Below are 6,000 nucleotides of genomic sequence, written 5' to 3' on the forward strand. Positions count from 1 at the left end.
GCTTCACTTTCACACTTCCAACTAGGAATACTGAAATTGGTTTTAAAAATGAAAATTAACTGGGTTTAGATTCAAGACTCTTGAGCAGCATATTACCTACCATATTTGCTTGCTAGCCCATGGAAAGAAATTTTGGAGTCTCCTTCACTCCTAAACCTTATCTTTTAACACAGAATGAAAGAAATGGGAAGGAAAGTAATACAGAAAGGGGAGGGAGGTGTGGAATGTAATTTACTTTATTCACCCAACTTGTTAATTCAAAGGATGTATTTGTAACTTCATTTTTCTTCAAGTGGCAAAAGATTAATTTTACTATTAATTTTTTTTAGAGTTAAGAACCCTAAGTCCACCTGCATGAATTTCCAGTGATCAGATCATTTGTCAAAGTAGTATACATTCATAAGCAATGTATTCCTGATAAACTACTCTTTTCTGCCTCCTTTTTTCAAAACCAGGCCAGTGTCATCACATTAGTGTAAGATAATATTGCAGACCAAGACAATGAGTCAGCAATCAAAATGACATGTTCTGCCATCCCACAGAACTTGTTCTTTTGGTTTAAGTCCCGGAACTGCTGGTACATCTCTCCCATCCTCCCTTTACTTCTATGTGACTGCACTGCTTCAAGATTGCCTTACCAGTTGTCAGCCCAGCTTGTTTCAGAAGAAAGAAAGAATTCATGTGTAAAGTACCCTGGGTCTTAGAAACACAGAAACATGTGCTGGAGAAGGTTTAGTGCCTGGTTGGCTGACTTCAGCAACAAGAAAAGGAAGCTGCTCAATTAACTGGAACTAAGTGAAAAAGAAATTTTAGTTATCTTCCACTTATTCTGAAAACAATATTTAGACAATTCAGCTCATGAGAACCTCATTGTGCCCATATTCCTACTGAGACAATTTACCTGTGACACACTTACTGCAAGATCTATGCAGGCCTTCCTGTCAGATTCCAGCAAGATGCACAAAGTGTAGTGGATTGAGCTCACACAGGCAGCCAAAGAGCACAGAGGAGAAAGCATTTTACACATTAGGTGAGACTGCAGGCATATGGGGCATTACACTATGAAATGCAATTGAAATTCAAGGATCGCTAAAATGAAACAATATTCCTTTTACAGATTGACTACTGGTTTGTGGTTTTTTTAAAAACAAAAAACCCACACACTGTCCAACTGGTGCTAAAGCCTGTTCCCACATAAAACCTGCTAAAAGTGAGTATTATTCATTTCCATTCTTACCATAAGAATAACAATTGTATTAGAAAACAAAAATGATCTTGCAATAACATGTTACGTTACATAAAATACTATGTATAAGAGATACAAAAATAACCCCAAAAATAGCAAGTGTGACAATATAATTAAGAAATCAGAATCAAAATTCCAGAAAAGTTCTAGTGGAAATCTACTAAACCAACACAATTGGAAGAACATAGGAAGAGAAGCACAAGGTTTCCTCTTCAGTGAGCCTGTTTAAATACCAAATAACCACCATTTGCTTTAGTCTGCAATATTAGGAGATAATGAAAAAGCATGACCACATAAAAACCAGATTATTAATAACAGCTGGACACCATAAAGAGTGATGACATACTTCTTTTCCAGAATACAGGTGACTGCTCCTCCACTCAGTTTAAGGCAACACTACTAAATTTTACTCCATACATCAGAACATATAGAAATGGAAGCGAATAAAAATGTGTCATATTTTCGCCAGAACATGAAAGTTTCATCTCCAGGCAGAACATTTGTCCCCTGTTTTCATCCAGTCAACATCTCTGCTTTGATAGTCTCATTCAATACTTCAATTCTAAAACCAGGGTAAGGCTCTAAAAATAATGAGTTGTCATCTCTTCTCACACACATACTTTTTTTTTTTAGCCCTCATTACACAGAGACTGTTCCCCATAGTTAAAAGAAAACACAGCTCATTGCCTGTGCAAGAGATTCCTGTGCAACATGCAATTGAGGCTTGAGGAAAGTACAACAAGGGATAACTATGGCAAACTGCATCCTGCCCAGAAAGAGATCTGGTTGTCATAATCATGTACAGTAAATGCACATGCAACACAGAAGCATCGCTTCCAGAAAATGAGGGGAAACACACCTATAACCAGTTCCCCTTTCTTCCTTAATCCATCTTTAAAGCTATTATGCAAAACCAGTGGGAAATAGAGGGACTGACTGACAGGATGCAATAATATAAAGTGATTTGATTACTCTGAAGCAGAGCCTTTTCATTAAGTTTTTAGCTTTACAACACAGGATCTATTACAAGGGTCATTATATTTCTTTGTACCAAATATCCTATTTGATGCATCCTTGTATTTAAAAATCTGATGTAATTCCCCTTTTCTTTGCTTACATTACATTTGTATACATACATACAGAAGCCCCTGAGCATCTAGTTATTCAGTAGAACTCTATTTTGATGCCTGTCTTTTTACAGTACGTTTCCAGCTATGCAGTATTTCAAAGAGATACCATATTCTTCAATATTAGTCATTCATATTCATATAATTGAAAAGGCATGAGTACCTAGCAATTGCACTTGGAGAACGAAGCATCTTTGAAATGTATTTACAGATGGTTTGCTTACCTCCTTGGGAATGCTAAGTACTATCAGTGCAGCAATAAAATAAAAAAAGCTCAACTACAAGAGCTCTGATTCTATTGTAATGCAATGGTATTTTATTTCTATTATTTAATGGAATGATGGGAAAGGCTACAGCAGTCATGCTGTTACAGTAGAAACTGCATTGGTGGAAGGGGATGCAGGGGGAGGAAAAGTGCCAGGTTTAAATACTGAGTAGCACCAGAGCAATACAACTGATCTCCAGCAATTCTGGAGTGCCATAAACCCTGCTGGATGAAGCATTTGGTCACCTGAGTGCTTAGTAGCACCCCTATCCCAATAATTAATGCCCCACAAGAACACATTTGCGATTGGCACTTTATACCATAAGAGTTATTACTGTTTTGGTCCCACATAGTGCATAAACTCTGTAGCCAAAAAAATTAAAAAAATAAAAAAAATGAAAGCAGCATTGGAAAGGTTAATGAGAAGCAAACAGATGAACTTCATGTAAGTGGATGCACAAATCCACAAATTTCTATTCTGCTACCTTCTCCTTTGGCTAACAGCAGCAGAAACAGCTTTGTACTTACATATTCATCATTCCAGAGCTGACTGAAATGCAGAGAAAAAAACTAGACAAGATTTATGAAAATATGGAGGCTTCTGTTGAAGATACTGTATGAGCTATATTTCTTGCCCATTTGAGATACTTCCCAAACATTTTAGCTTGTTTAATAAAAAGATTTCTCTTCCTAGAAATTCTAATAACTTTGAAATAAAAGGAGCTTTATAGTGCTATTTAACTAACATTTTCCAGGAGCCCTATAGATTACTATTTTGAAAGCATTTTTACTGTGCAAATGGCAGGGGAAGAAGGGGAAAAAAAAAATAACCAGAAAAGGAAGTAAAAAGGGGATGAAAATTACAAGCACAGACGTTACAAACACCACACTCTGTATGCACCCAGTACTAATGTTTTAGCCTTCTTCCCCTACTTTAAGCAAGCAATCAGAAAACAAACAAGGAAACAGAAGGGGTAGACAATCCCCTGGACTTACCTTTAGTACAGTCCCTCCATAAACTTCTCAGAGAGAAATTTAAATTCCTCCAAGTAGATGTGATTCTTTTAGCTTTTTTCTTTCTCGAGTCATACAGAAGCAAAACAATTAGTTTTCAGAGGTTCCATTTACTGCTCTTCCATCCCCAGCAAAATGCGTCCAGGAGACTATGCCAAAAGTAAGCCCAGAACTCAAAGGCAATTGGAAAGGGAGCGTAGGGGGTTGCTGAAGGACCAGATTGTGAAATTCAGTAGCTTGAGTACAGAAATATCCTACTGTACAATATACCTGGCTTCTTGCTCACCAAAAAACTGTAGTGCAAACTGTCAGTAGTAGCCTCCAATAGCTGCTGTGTGTGCTGCAGATGGTATGTCTCACTGTTACCTTCCCAGATGGGTAGAGGATTCAGAGAGCAGCAAAACCAGGGGGTCGCCTCCAAACCAGGTGGATTGCCAGCCACTCATTCACTCAGTCCAATTAATCAAGACAAGAACAGCTCAGTCACCGGAGGTATCTCCTTCCAGGGTGCACAGGATTATGGCAAGGTTATTAATCTTGCTTTGCTGCATCCCCCCCACCCCCTACATTCAGCAGCCTGCACCGAGATGATTGCCAGCTCTGTCTCTGTCCCTGTTCTACTGCATTTTGCTCAGCCCTCTGTTGCTGCAAGTGAAACACAGAGGAGGGAGGAATACTAATAAGGTGGTTAGCTACAGTTTCTTTAAGGCATTCTACATACTGCCTGCGCGTGTGTGTACGTGCATGTGTGTGTGCATTTTCCATGGGGTGATCTGGATTTCTTGGCAGCTGAAATAGGACTTGTTTCTACATCAAAGTCTGAATTAATCTGGATTATCACCTAATGAATATCAGAGCCAGCAATTGTATTTTACTTAGGATAAGAGGAGGGTACTAAATGGTCTAGAAGATTAGGATGGCAGCAGTGGTTATAGAGGGAGGGAGTGGGGGGCTGGTAGTGTAGAAACCACACTACAGCCAGAAGATCATAATCAGTTAGAAAATTTGTTCCAAACGGATCATTTTAGCAATGTTTTAAAAGTCATTCTTATATCCTGAAACAGTTGGGATTTTAAAATCAGCACTATATTATCCATCTTTAGATTAGGCAGCAATATGCAGAGTCAAGTAAATATTTTTAGAAAAGAAAAGATTTCTGGCAGGAAAAGAAAAAATTAGAATGTCAGTGGAGGCAGACATCCAGCACTGCATTTATGAAGGTGCTTGAAATTCCCTCCTTTAGTGAGAACTGCTCTGCCAAAACCTTTCACTTATGAAATGAATTTAGAGTTCTCAGTCCAAGAACTAAAACAGATTTTCCATGTATTGCCTAAATAGCTGACCTGCACTGGTTCATGAACCTGAGTATTCTGCTGTGGTAAGTACAAGTCCTAGCTGTAATTCACTCATGAAATATGAAAACAGTCATATTGCCTTTGCTTTCCCACAGGTAATTCAGACCCTCTGCATCAGGTTCAGGATGCAAACACTGTTGTCTCGCTTGTCATCCATAATTTCAACTTTTTGCAGCAGATGACACTTCAGACTCCTTCAGGAGACTGAAGCCTGAGACTCCTTCAGAAACATGAAAGAAAAAATAAACTATTCCTCAGAAGCAGGTCTGGGATTACTGCAGTAAATTATAACTATGAGGGAGTGTTAAGGAACCAGTTCATGGGTTTAAGCAGCCAAATGCACTTGACAGAGCTCCCTAAAGAACAAGCTACATAAAGTGAGCTTGGTGCTTCATATCACAGAAAGAGCTATCACCACAAGTTTTAGCGACCAAACTGTATTTGAAGAAGTGGAAGTGCTTTGGGGAGCTTTAGATACACCAGCCATAGGAAGCTGGCAAAGCAGGCTGGATTCACTGACCACCGCAGCTGTTACGCTGCTGTAGCACAAAGGACTGCAATGTAACAGGGCACTATCCATAAGCACTGTGACCACATTATTTAGTAGTAGAAGTCTCCTATTGTTAAGTAAACCCTGAAGTTTTAACAGCCTGTGAATTTGCAAAGCCACACAGAATGAGGAGGAGGCTGTGGTACCTGGAAAGAGAAATGTAGGACACAGTTTCAGAAGATGGAAGACCTGCACTGTTTCTCCAAGCACACATAACCATTTGGGCTTTTGTACACTTTTTAAGCTTAAATTGCTGTATAACTTAAATCTAAAATGATTTATTTATATAAAAGTCCACTGAACCAACAGGAAAATCTGTAAATTGTAACTGTTTTTTCTTTTCTGCAATTATTTTGCTTCTCCACCCTGTCTTTTCTTCACTCTCCATCCTATTCCCAAACACTGCATGACATCTGCTGCTGCTGTTTTCTTGACTTACGGAT

The 6,000-nt window shown here is 38.7% G+C and overlaps 1 protein-coding gene across 8 annotated transcripts in view; it reads right to left on the reverse strand.

Annotated features, from left to right (window-relative positions):
* The window catches only part of LRRC4C (leucine rich repeat containing 4C), a 485,259-nt gene extending 480,979 nt beyond the window's left edge, over positions 1-4,280 (reverse strand). For 7 of the 8 annotated variants that reach the window (XM_015630822.3, XM_015630819.3, XM_015630817.3 and 4 more), the window contains exon 1: positions 3,635-4,279. The gene's annotated coding sequence lies outside the window, so the exon portion shown is untranslated. Of the gene's footprint in view, positions 1-3,634 lie in introns of all 8 variants that reach the window. The other variant, XM_015630824.3, reaches the window with a different exon arrangement.
* Positions 4,281-6,000: the final 1,720 nt, after the last annotated feature.

This window comes from Parus major, chromosome 5 (assembly GCF_001522545.3).
Source record: "Parus major isolate Abel chromosome 5, Parus_major1.1, whole genome shotgun sequence".
NCBI classification, from domain to species: Eukaryota; Metazoa; Chordata; class Aves; order Passeriformes; family Paridae; genus Parus; species Parus major.